The 13,312-nt window shown below is 43.5% G+C and overlaps 1 protein-coding gene and 1 long non-coding RNA gene across 2 annotated transcripts in view; one reads left to right on the forward strand and one right to left on the reverse strand.

Annotated features, from left to right (window-relative positions):
* Nucleotides 1-1,403: 1,403 nt before the first annotated feature.
* On the reverse strand, nucleotides 1,404-6,731 carry LOC143776679 (uncharacterized). Its single transcript, XR_013215892.1, has 3 exons — nucleotides 6,036-6,731; nucleotides 5,174-5,236; nucleotides 1,404-4,254 (listed from the first exon to the last, which is right to left on the reverse strand). It is a non-coding gene; the product is annotated as an uncharacterized LOC143776679 (long non-coding RNA).
* Nucleotides 6,732-8,654: 1,923 nt separating this feature from the next.
* The window catches only part of LOC143776677 (uncharacterized), a 105,132-nt gene continuing 100,474 nt past the window's right edge, over nucleotides 8,655-13,312 (forward strand). Inside the window, exon 1 of the mRNA XM_077266330.1 lies at nucleotides 8,655-8,777. The gene's annotated coding sequence lies outside the window, so the exon portion shown is untranslated. The remainder of the gene's footprint in view (nucleotides 8,778-13,312) is intronic.

Here is a 13,312-nt window from a genome sequence, read left to right on the forward strand (position 1 = left end):
CCGGGACGCGGACCAATCACAGCAAGCCGTGACGAAATTACGTCACGGCTTGCTGTGATTGGTTAATGGCGGCCATGTTGCCGGGACGCGGACCAATCACAAGCCGTGACGTCACGGGAGGCTGGACATGCGCGTATTTTAAAAAGCGCGCGTGTCCAGCCTCTCGTGACGTCACGGCTTGTGATTGGTTAATGGCGGCCATGTTGCCGGGACGCGGACCAATCACAGCAAGCCGTGACGTAATTTCGTCACGGCTTGCTGTGATTGGTCCGCGTCCCGGCAACATGGCCGCCCTGACCAATCACAAGCCGGGACTTCACGTAACCAAGTAAAAGCGCGAATTTTAAACAAACAACGCTGCCGGTTCCCTCGCTGAGGTCCAGGCTGCGTCGGACAGGTGAGTATAGCAATATTTTTTATTTTAATTCTTTATTTTACACATTTATATGGATCCCAGGGTCTGAAGGAGAGTTTCCTCTCCTTCAGACCCTGGGAACCATCAGGAATACCGTCCGATACTTGAGTCCCATTGACTTGTATTGGTATCGGGTATCGGATTGGATCCGATACTTTGCCGGTATCGGCCGATACTTTCCGATACCGATACTTTCAAGTATCGGACGGTATCGCTCAACACTACTTGTAGACATTCCCTTTAATCCCTGTATGCATATGGAGGTAACGTTTCGTCATGGCAGGGGTACATTTATGTGGAGCTGAGTTATACAGCTGTAATTTGCCTGTAATAGCTAGCTCCGATCACTGCTGTTTAGCGGTTTAAGATGCTGCTACCAGTCACTAACAGCGGCATTTAAGCGGGTTATAACAGCAGGTGAGGGCTACCATGGCTGACACAGGCTGGGCTTCATAGGAGACCATCATCTGCACGATATTATGCAATACCATAGTATATAGAACAAGCGATCCATGGATCGCGGAGGTTTTAAGTCCTCCAAGGGAAGTAAAAAAAATAAGGTAAAATGGTTTTAAAAATATAAAAAAAATTATAACACTTTAATCATCCCCACCTTTTTCTATTGTAAATATAAAATTAAGTAAAATCTGGTTTCATATCGTCTGTAAAAAGCCTGATCTATCAGAATAAAAGTAATTAATTTATATGGTAAATGCTTTAAGAAATAAAAAAAATACCATACGTAAAAAAAATGCAATTAAAATGTCATACATATTGGACTTTTTTTTCCTTATTTTTAAGTACATTATATACTGTATATGGTAAATCATAAAAAGTTATGGCTCTTGGAAGAAGAGGAGGGAAATGAAAAAAAGTGCAAAAATGAAAAATCATGTACCATCTAACCAGTGTTTCCCGTTGACAGTGAATCTTACAATCTCTAAGACAAACTGTTGCCGCAAGGAGACGGATGAATGGAGGGATCACGTTACTGTAATTACGTCTTTATTTGATTTTGTGCATATCTTTATATAATTCTTAAAGATAAAAAAAAGTCAGTTTAACCCTCGCAGCAAAGAAAACATTTCTGAATGTCTAACACACACTTAAAATCATTATGACAATTTATCTGTAACATTAAGTACGTCTGTAAAATGAAATCCTAAGCGCACGATATAAAGCGGTCAGATTACTGTAAGAAACACTAAACTACAGAGAATTAAAGGCCACCAATCTTTTTGCTGCACGTACGATACTTTGCTGAGACTAAACTCTTTGGCCCTGATTCATGGAGCAGTTTTTGTCAGAATTCTGGCATAAAATGGCTTAAACTGTTGTAAAAAAAATGTCTTTAAAAATTGGATGTGAAATTGTAATACACTAATTTATTGTTCTGTCTGTTTCATAAGATAAGGCATAGTCCATTATCATAAACTTAAAAAATATGGATTTTATGGGGGACATTTTATTTTAACTTTAAGGCGTGTCTAAAAAAAAAAAAAAGCACATCTGCAAAAAGTTTTTCTGAAAAATGTTGAGTCGCTTGGATTCTGCAGCTTCTGTGTATCACCGTACATAATAGAGAGCAGAAAGAGTTAACAGCAAATCTGCCAGTGAGCTCTTCTGACTGCAGATTTTGTAACCATTATCTCTTTTTCTACATCCACTTCTAAGCTGGTATTTATGACCAGTTTGACAGTTAAAGGGAACCTGTCAGCTGATTCATGCTGTCCAAACCGCGGGCAGCGTTTTTTTTCTGCTGTATATGTAGCAGAATGGTGAGCTAATGATATCCCCGCCCACACCACTGATTGGCAGCTTCCTGTGTACCCTGCCAGCAAGCTGCCAATCAGTGCTGGGGGCGGGGTTACACAGACTAGCTGGACTGCCTTTCACGTGAGACCTAGTCAGGCAGTAATCTGCTGATAAAAGACACTGATTGTATTGAAACAACAACACACAGCCTAGTAAGTGATACATCCCTGGAATCAGTGTTTCTATCCCTATACAATTCTGTCCTCAGATTAAATATTAAAAATCTTGTGACAGATTCTCTTTAAGGGCTCATTCAGACCAGTTTCGCAAAAGAAAAATGGATCATGCATTTGGCATTTGATTTTTACGGATACATTGCACTTGTTAACCCCGGAGTTTGTGTTCGATCATGTACATGTTATACTGCTGATATATAAATATGGATGCCACACAGATGAAAAATCCGGTCACATGGATGAAAGTTTTCATACGCTTGGCTGAACTCCGCTACAGATGAGCTTCTTAAAAATCGTCCCAGTCAATCATTGAAAAAACTCAAAAGATTTTCAACTAATGTTCATCTGTGTGTCCGTTTTTGACGCCCCTGTCCGACCCTATCCTTGGTTCCTGAAAATTGCTACCACTTAAATGTCATAGTTAGGGCTGAATTGGACTCGTTGGTAAAATTGTGCTGGATTTCTTTGGTTTCTCATTCCATGACATGGGGGACTCCAGTGTATTGGGGATGGTGAAGTCAGAGGCGCCTGCTTTATTAAGAAATAAAGGTGGCGTACCCCTCCGGGACTGGGGAAAGATTTGTGGTATAAGATATGCCACACATCGCCCTGAGTTAGACAAGCAGGTGTTGCCACATCCCTTCCTGATATGTAATTAGAGCAGCATGAAAATGTAGGCACAGAGACCCTGATTCCAGCGATGTATCACTTACTGGGCTGCATGCTGTCATTTTGATATAATCACAGTTTTCGCTGCTGCAGAGCTCAAAATGCTGAGCAGTGTATAACCCCGCCCACAACACTGCTTTTTTTGTGCATATTGACAGAAAACTGCCAATCAGTGGTGGGGGCGGGGTTACGCAGAGCAGTTGACTAGAAGGCACAAGACACCTAGTCCTGTAGTGATAATCTCCTGCTGACAAAATACTGATTTTAACGAAACTCACAGCCCAATAAGTGACACATTGTTGGAATCAGGATCTCTGCTGCTCTCAGATCATATAGCAAAAGCTGCTGACAGACTCCCTTTAATAAAGTTCTTGTCTTGAGCCAGCAGAGGCCCATAGAGTGTTGGGTTGGTAATACATCAGCATTTCTATCACTCTGCTGTACTGCTTTCCCATACCACAAGCCATTGCAAAAAAAAGTATACAGCCCCATATGCCCTTTTTACAGTTGGAATCAATGGAAGCAACGTATGCCTATGCTGTGTATGTCCATGGGCCATGTTTCATAGTGCAGCTGATCTTCATTAAAGTAAATAGGGCTGAAATGCAATAACTCATGGACTGATGTGGTGCTACTTCTGAAAAAAAAGGTATTTTTACTAATACTGGCCAATATCACTGAATAAATTTGAGACCCTTTATTTTTTGGGAAGGTTTATGACAATATATGTTGATTCTCTTCCCTGTCAAACAGCGCCATTCTTGTCTACAGGCTGTGTGTGGTATTGCATTGCAGCCACCTTTGAGTTAATGGAGCTGAGCTGCGTTACTTCACACAGCCCAGGAGCAAGTGGTGCTGATGTTTGTGGCGTAAAGCAGCCATGATTTACCATTCTTACACAAGCACTTTATGGATCTTGTGGTTCATACTCGGGAGCTAAGGTTAGAATTCCGATCAAGGATGTGAAACATTAATGATTTCATAAACGCTCTTATTCTTATGGATTAAATGAACTAGCGCACGCCTGACACAAAGCTTTTATTCTCCTTTCTCAAAGTGATAAGTAACAGCAGACTAAATTACAAAGCTTGTGCTTTAAGCTGGAACCTGACAGCCTTTAGTACGGAAAGTGCAGCTCTGCGAAATCACCAATTAGTCTCCAGAAAGAGTATTTTTTACCTGTAGAATAAAATGAGAGAGAATTATACAAAGATGTAAGCAAGAACGATACGTCGATGGGTGTTCAGCGTTAATGCTCTATTATGTCACATGCACGTGACTGCGTTATTCCCTGTTTTGTGCGGAGCTGTGATAACCCTACCATTCCTCTGTGCCGGAAATTTTTTTTCCTTATGAATTTTTTTGTGAATTGAGTCGAAAAATGATTTTATTCCTTTAATAGTTCATTAAAAGCTTGTGAGTAAATACACAAAGGAAAAAAAAAATGGGCCGGATTCGTTATCGTATCTATGCCTTTTTTTTTTAGTTTGCACCATTTTTTAATTTATGCCTTGTTCTTCTTTTAATTTGCGCCTTTTTTAAAGCCTATATTATGTGTCCACTTTCTTTTGTTTTTTTTTTTGCAAATGTCCTTTTTTTTCTTTTGCTCTGATTTCATACGTTTTAATTTTTTTTTTTTTTTTGCAACATTTTAGCGGAACGTGTGACTTCTTGCTCTAAAAAATAGCAAAAGAGGTTGAGGACAAAAACGAAGAGCGTCTTTGATTAAGCACAAAATTCATGCAACATTTTGAAGATTTTGGAGCAAAACACGGCAGCGAAGACCACAAGACAAAAAAAAAAGGGATTTAAAAAAAAATGCAAATCATGAATCGGGGCTTATAGTGCGTTTTGTTCCGCAAAAATAATCTAAGACAGACTTCGGCTTCTGTCGCAGATTTCAGGTGGATTTCAATAATTGACAAGTGACTTAATAAAGTGGTTTTGAAAAGCGGGTTGAGACAACTCCATATTTGACACTGCACTATTAGTTTTGGCTTCCAAATACTGATGTAAAATACTGCACGTGTGAACATGGCCTTACATTCAGTCAATTGGATAAGAACCAATGCCCCGTAGCTGCGCATCTCGCACTTACCATTAATGCATTATTCATCATAAAGCATTTCTCCCTCTTGCTCCATCATTGGGTCATTAATGACTGTGGGGGAGGGAAAAAAAAGTGTGTTAGATGATTTATCTTTAGAGGTGTTGTCCATCCTCGGTCTCCTTCCCGATCAACATACGTGTAGAGGGGCTGATGTATGACGCAAACGAGATCAGACAGATGAATGTTATAGAAGCTTCCCATCATTCATGATGAGTTAACAGTGCTGGACAACCCCTTTAAAGGGAATCTGTCAGGAGGTTCTTGTTACGTAATCTGAGAGCAGCACGGAGGGGCTGAGACCCTGATTCCAGCGTTGTGTCACTTACTGGGCTGTGTTTTGCTATTTCAATAAAATCAGTGTTTTATCAGCAGGAGATTATCCTTACAGGACTCGGTGTCTCGTGCCTCCTGGTCCAATCTCACCCTCACAAATGATTGGCAGCTTTCTGTCAATACACAGTATACACAGAAAGCGGCCAATCAGTGGTGTGGGCGGGGTTATACAGGACTCAGCATTCCGAGATGAGATCTCCAGCTTAGAAAACAGTGATTGTATTAAAATGTCGGCAAGCAGCCTAGCAAGTGGCACATCACTGGAATCAGGGTTTCAGCCCCTACATCATGCATTACACAACAAATACCTGGTGACAGATTCCCTTTAACCTCACAGATTATAGCGCAGTGTTCCTTTTTGCTAAACCACAATTCCTAACATGCAGACAGCCGCTATTATATTTCTGTGAGCCCCGATCTGACAACCCTACAATATAAAGTCTCATACAGTCGACACATTCTCATGACTCTTTTCACGTAGTTTGTGTGATTGCAATGATATACGGGCTGTTATTACCGCTGCAGTCAAGCCTGCCCCGAGTCCTGGTTTCTGGGATCTCCGTTCCATTTCTGTAGACACACCAGCAATATCCTGTGCCCCTCCAGTGCTTGAGAAATCCCCATTGTCGTCGCACTGAGGCACAAAGGCACCAGGCATGGTGTGTTGTTGGGCTCTCATTTGGCATTGGGTCATCAATGGGGCACCTGAGACATAAAACAGTAAGTGTGAATGGTCCGTAGGCATTTGTGATGGCTCCATCTTACTGAGACGACTTCAGTGCACAGGGGAGACATAAACCAGAGAAGACAAGTGGTGGCCGAAAACCAGGAAAATGTGGAGGATTTGGGGGTTTATTTTAAATTGTTTTATAGTTTCCTATTTTAAGTTATTAATGTCACTTATAGGATATGGACACCTACTGGGGCAAGTTTTTGCGTTAACTCACATGTTGGTATTTGGGGCTAAATATCATTTAAGGTGAGGAACATGGTTGTTTATTTTTTTTTACAGGGGACAAGGGCTTCAATGGATTATAGGTGTAAAGGTGAGTATAACTGTTTTTTATTTTAAATGTGTAATACGGTGTTGAGTTTTATTTCAAATACAGGATTTTATTCTTGCTGTGTCCTTTTTACAATATGACTATGAGGTTAGTAATGTGGGTGTCTTATAGACACCTCTCCATTACTAACCTCTGGGCTTGATGTCAGCTGACAATACAAAGATGACATCAACCACAACCCTATTTCCCCACTTGCCACTGCCATAGGGCAAGTGGGAAGAGAGAGGCTAAGAGACAGATTTGGAGCATCTTATGAATGCTCCGTTTCTGGGGCTGCTGCAGGCGTTTGCTGGTAGCCTGGGAGGGGGGGGCAATATATATTGCATTTTCCCAGGCTACTAATATCAACCCACAGCTGTCTGTTTAGCCTTTGCTGGTTTGAATTTATAGAGGGACCCCAAGTCATTTTTTTTTTTTTTGGGGGGGGACCCAACTAAATTAACCAGTAAAGGCTAAGCAAACAGCTGTGAGCTGTTATTAACATAAGCCACAGTCATGGGCTTTTCCTCTGCTGGTTTTGAAAATTACGGAGGCGCCCACTCCATTTTTTTTATTTAATTCTTTGTTTTACACAGAATGTACCCAGCGGGATGGCACACGGACCACTGATCTCGCTAATACTGGTTTTTCCTGTACAGTAATCACCAGAATGTGTGAAGGAGGCCTTGGAATGAGCTCACTGGTGGATTGCAAATTAACTTATTATCTGACCAAAAAATGTGTAGGGCAACAAGGAGCCTGTAGTAGTCAAATGGTGCCAAATCTTTAATGAAACCTAGTTGCAGACATTATTTTTTAGCTCATGGGTTTTAAGTATTAAAAAAATTGTCCCACATTTAGAGATAACGGAGTTCTCCTGGAATTGTAGTTTTTATAATCACTAAGGGTACGTTCACACAGGACTTTTTTGCTGCTTTTTTTTGCTGCTTTTTTTTATGCTAATTTTCAGCTGCTTTTTACAGTACCAGTAAAACCTATGAGATTTCAGAAATCTCATGCACACACGTTGGTTTTTTGTTTGATCAGTTTTTTCTGCTTTGCTGCTTTTTTTGGACATAGGGCATGTCACTTCTTTCAGCGTTTTTGCAGCGTTTTTGCAGCGTTTTTTCACCCATTGACTTGAATGGGTGATGAAAAAAACGCTGCAAAAACGCTGAAAAAACGCATGTAGCATTATTTGCTGCGTTTTTTGTGCAGAAAATCATGGCCAGCAGGAAGGGATCTCACAGCCAAGAGCTTAGGGGTGTGGTTAGTGAGGTGTGAAGAGCCATTGTGAGCCATTGTGAGGTGTGAAGAGCCATTGTGAGGTGTCCTGTTTGTGATCTATTGTGAGGGAGTTCCTGGTAGTGAGGTGTGAAGAGCCATTGTGAGCCATTGTGAGGTGTCCTGATTGTGATCTATTGTGAGGGAGTTCCTGTAAGTGAGGTGTGAAGAGCCATTGTGAGCCATTGTGAGGTGTCCTGATTGTGATCTATTGTGAGGGAGTTCCTGGTAGTAAGGTGTGAAGAGCCATTGCCAGGTGTCCTAGCAGCTGAAAATTGGCATAAAAAAAGCAGCAAAAATCTGCAGCAAAAATCTGCAGCAAAAAAGTCCTGTGTGAACGTACCCAAAAAACGCACCAAAAACGCACCAAAAAAACGCACCTAAATTAGCATAAAAAAAGCAGCAAAAAAAAGCAGCAAAAAAGTCCTGTGTGAACGTACCCTTAGCAGGATTATGCAGAACGGCGCTTGTCTGACAAATTATTACATAGCCGAGATTCCTTGTTTTATTCTTAATAATTAAAGGGGTGTCCCAAAAGCTATATATGGGTCTTCTCTCTAATCTGCGACCACTGACTGGCTGCAGCGGTGAAAAGTTGGAAGAGAGAGAAAGGAAACTGGGTGGGGATAGGGACTGAGGTCTGGATGAACAGCGAGAGTTTAGAGCAGGTTATGTTCACCATGAGTTTATGTGTTTCCATAGTGGAAATGAAGCTGCCATTATAGTAATGAGTGGGAGACGGACTCTTGTTTGGTAAGGGCTGGGGTGTAACGATATTTGACAGATTATTATGAGGCTGTGAACCACAATACAATTTATTTGTTTTCTTATTCCCAGGAAAGACAAAAAGAAAAGAGAAAAGAATGATGCATCGAGCAATAAAACCTGCCAGCAGGAACCCATCAGTGCCGAAGCCTCTGGCGACAAGGGTGATGGTAAGAAGGGGACAAATATTTTGTGGGAATCATTGTTGAATGTGATAGATTAGTGTCAACTTATTGACCTTAGCATCACTCTGGAGTTTATTTTCCAGGTCACCACCTGACAGCACACTGGAGGACGTCCTTCTTATCCATGATGGGACAGGAAACACGAGAGGTTAAAAGGACCCTCCCCCTACCACCCTTCAGTGTTTTTTCCTGTCCCATTATGGATAGGAACGGCGAGAGGAGCTACCGTTCTGTGCGGGGGGATTGTGGATCGGGGGGCTTTGCCTCACCCTTCCCTCCATGAGGCACCCGCTGGCCGACACCCGCCCGAGGGTCCCTCTGCCTACCAGTGTAGCGCTGCTCCTGGATGAGGATCGCTTCCCCCTGCCGGGGGCTCTCGATCCTTCCGTCACGCCCCCTGGTGCATGCGATCCTGCCGGTTGCCTCTGCGGACGTCGGCGTCTCCATGCGGCCGGCATGAGGAAGCAAATCGTCGCTGCACTATCCTCTCTTTCCGGCCGCGTCACTTCCGGTTTGCGGCTGAGGGGGGCGGGCGGCGTCTCCGAAACAGGAAGCGGTAGTGAGCGCAGGAGCGCTGTACAGATGAACAGACGAGCAGAAATATAAGGTATGTGCAGTAAGCGATCTCCGGTGCATCATGGAGGACGCAGCTAGAGAAGGGCAGGAGTCCACGGCGCTAGTGAGTAGACCAGGGGACCGGTATTATGGACATTTAAAAAAAAAAAAAAAAAAAATGGGGCATTATCCTGGAGTTTTGTTATTTTTCTATAGGCGGCCTCATTACCAGAAAAACCGTTAAAGAAGCCTGGCAAAAGCAAAAAATGTCCTATTTGCGCAGCCAAACTGAAAGATACCTGGCAGAAACCCCTATGTGAAGCGTGCACCTGCAGAATCATAGGAGAGGAGCAGGCTTCTCTTATGTCAAATATGAGAGCCATGATAAGAGAGGAGGTCCAGGCTTCTGTATCAGGTCTGGCACTACCTCAAGCCTCACCTTCAGAGAGACCGAGCAAAAGGCAGAGGGTCGATTACTCTTCAGGAGATTCGTTATCTGCTGTATCGGATATAGAGGAGGAAGAGGAGAGCAGAGACCCCCCACGGAGAGGGAGAAAATACTTATTCTATGCGGCAGACATAGTAGAACTGTTGGAGGCTGTGCGGCATACTATACAGATTGAGGATCCACAACCATCTTGTTCAGTTCAGGACGAAATGTTTGGTGGCTTGCGCTCACAGACTGCAAAAGTGTTTCCAGTAAATTCCCATATCAGATCCATGATTTTGGATGAATGGGAGGAGGCGGAGAAGAGATTGACTATCCCTAAAGATTTCCGACTCCGCTTGCCGTTTGACCCGGATGAAGTTAAAGAATGGGTCGATATACCTAAAATAGACATTCCATTGGCTAAAGTGTCCAGAAGAACCTCAATCCCTTTTGAGGACTCTTCCAACCTAAAAGAGCCCATGGACAGAAAGGCAGATGGACTTTTAAAAAGGACCTGGGAGAGTTTTTCGGCGGTTATCGGAGCTAATATCGCAGCAACATCAGTGGCTCGCTCCATGGACCTGTGGCTAAATGATCTTCAGGATCAATTAATAGCCAAAACTCCTAGAGATACTATCATGAAATCTCTGCCTCTGTTAAAATTGGCAACCGCCTTTTTGGCAGACGCGTCCGCGGAGACGGTTAGGTTCGCGGCTAGAGGTCAATCTCTCTCTAATGCAGCCCGAAGAGCTATCTGGCTCAAAAATTGGTCGGGTGATATGCACTCCAAAAATAAATTGTGTTCCATACCCTTCTCTGGGGGCAGGGTCTTCGGACCGGTCCTCGACGATATATTAGAGAAAGCCTCAGACGTAAAAAAGGGGTTCCCCGAAGAAAAGCCTAAAAAATTCCAGCCCTTTCGGAGACCCCGCTATAATCAGAAACAGGATTACAGGGGTAAAGGGAAGCAAGGTAGATGGAGCTACCAGAAAGGGGGAGACAGTAGACCCAAAACCAAAGACTCGAGTTACTCAGGTCCGAGGTCTAGCTACCATAGGAAATGACGCCATCAGAGTAGGGGGTCGTCTAGCCGGATTCCTAGAAGGTTGGAGGGGAATAACAACGAGTCCTTGGGTGTTACAGGTGGTGTCCCAGGGGTACAAAATCGAATTTTTCTCCCTTCCGCCCGAAAGATTTCTGGTGTCCAGCACACATCTAAAATCATCATCCCCCATGTGGTCGGATATACAGGACCTCCTAAAAATGGCGGCAATTGTTCTGGTCCCCTCCCAAGAAGAGTACAGAGGTCATTACTCGAATCTCTTCTCAATAACAAAACCATCGGGAGAGTCGAGAACGATAATAAATCTGAAGCACCTAAACAACTGGGTGGTATACAAAAGATTCAAAATGGAGTCAATTCGGTCTACCATTCCTCTGTTGGGAAGGGGTATGGTGATGTGCACTCTAGATCTAAAGAGTGCATATTACCATGTTCCCATTTACCTAAACCACCAAAAATTCCTGCGGTTTGCGGTAAACATGGAAGGGAAGATCTACCACTTTCAATTTCGCTGTCTCCCCTTCGGCCTGGCGTCGGCTCCCAGGGTTTTTACAAAACTTATGGTAGAGGTAGTCGCATATCTGAGAAATCGGGATGTGATGGTAATCCCTTATCTAGACGACTTTTTGATAGCGGCAGAGTCAGTAAACCAGCTCAGGGTCAACTGTCAGTTCCTCATCTCCACACTAGAGAGTCTCGGTTGGATTATAAATTGGAAGAAATCGGATCTAATACCGAAATCCAGAATAAAATTCCTAGGAGTCATGCTCGACTCAGAAACAAGAATGTCCTACCTTCCGGAAGACAGGCTAAAGGGTATAATAAAAAAGGTCCATCATTTCTCCCGAGGCCGAAATACGATCAGAGACGGGATGAGAATACTGGGATTGATGACGGCCTGCATCCCTTGCGTGAGATGGAGCCAGTTTCATTCCCGACAGCTTCAGCAGGGAGTTCTGAGGAGCTGGAACAGGAGGCAAAATTCTCTAAATCAAAGACTGAATCTTTCTTTTCAGATCAAGAGGTCTCTGGTGTGGTGGACTCTCTCCAAAAATCTCCGGGTAGGAGTGTCATGGCTTCAAACCCCAAGTGTGTCAGTCACGACAGACGCAAGTCAGGAAGGTTGGGGAGGTCATGTCCTAGGAAGATATTTCCAAGGTCGTTGGGAAAGAAAGGACAGCAAGAAGTCATCAAACCACAGAGAGTTGCATGCGGTTTGGAAGGTCCTAACGGCGGCACAACATTTGCTGAAGAACAAGCATGTAAAAATCTTTTCGGACAATACGACGACTGTAGCCTTCCTTCGACATCAGGGGGGCCCAAGACATCTGGCATTACAAGATCTGGCGGAACAGATCTTCAAGTGGGCAGAGAAGTCGGTGCGGTCAATCTCGGCTGTACATCTGGAGGGATCCAAGAACCAGTTGGCAGATTTCCTGAGCAGGAAAAGTGTATCCCCTACAGAGTGGGAACTGAACAGCGAAGTATTCAGGGATCTTTGTCATCGTTGGGGGAAGCCGACTGTGGATCTATTTGCTACAAAGCAAAACGCAAAAGTCGAAACCTTTTACTCCCTAAACCCCTGGGAAAGTCCAGCTGCGATCGATGCCCTGTCACAACCCTGGAGCAACGGTCTTCTCTATGCGTTTCCGCCTCTAGCATTGATTCCAAGGACACTCAGGAAAATTTGCGAGGACGAGGCCAAAGTCATCCTCATAGCTCCTCACTGGCCGAAACGAAGTTGGTTTCCATTGTTAAAAAAATTGTCAGTGGAAGAGCCTCTCCTGTTACCAGTAAGAGAGGATCTTCTTCTACAAGGTCCAGTTCTACACCAGAACCCAGGAGCACTTCAGTTGGCAGCATGGATCCTGAACGGAAGATCTTGAGAGCAAAAGGTCTTTCAGATGACGTCATTTCTACCCTTCAAGCCAGCAGAAAGCCGGTGACATCTGCAATCTACACAAAAATATGGAAAACATTTTGTGGATTCTGTGGGGAGATGACAGTTGATACTGACCATCCAGATATCCCGAAAATTCTTGATTTCTTGCAGTCAGGATTTCAAAAAGGTCTTAGACCAAGTACATTAAGAGTCCAGATAGCGGCCCTAAGTACATTCTTTGATTTTTCTCTATCTACCCACCCCTGGATTAGTAGATTCTCTAGAGCAGTCCAGAGGCTAAGGCCATTCATTAGGAAATCAGTCCCGCCGTGGGATCTTAATCTGGTCCTGAATTTTCTGTGTGATCAGTCCTGGGATATAACTGGAGACATAGATATTAACAAACTCTCTCTTAAAACCGCGTTTTTAGTTGCGATCACATCGGCAAAAAGATTGGGGGAACTACAGGCTCTTTCGGTACAGAACCCGTATTTACAGATCTTTGATGATAAAATAGTACTAAGGCTAGATCCGGCCTTTCTCCCTAAGGTCGTCTCCGATACTAATATGAATCAGGAGATTGTTTT

This window comes from Ranitomeya variabilis, chromosome 5, assembly GCF_051348905.1.
Source record: "Ranitomeya variabilis isolate aRanVar5 chromosome 5, aRanVar5.hap1, whole genome shotgun sequence".
Classification (NCBI taxonomy): domain Eukaryota; kingdom Metazoa; phylum Chordata; class Amphibia; order Anura; family Dendrobatidae; genus Ranitomeya; species Ranitomeya variabilis.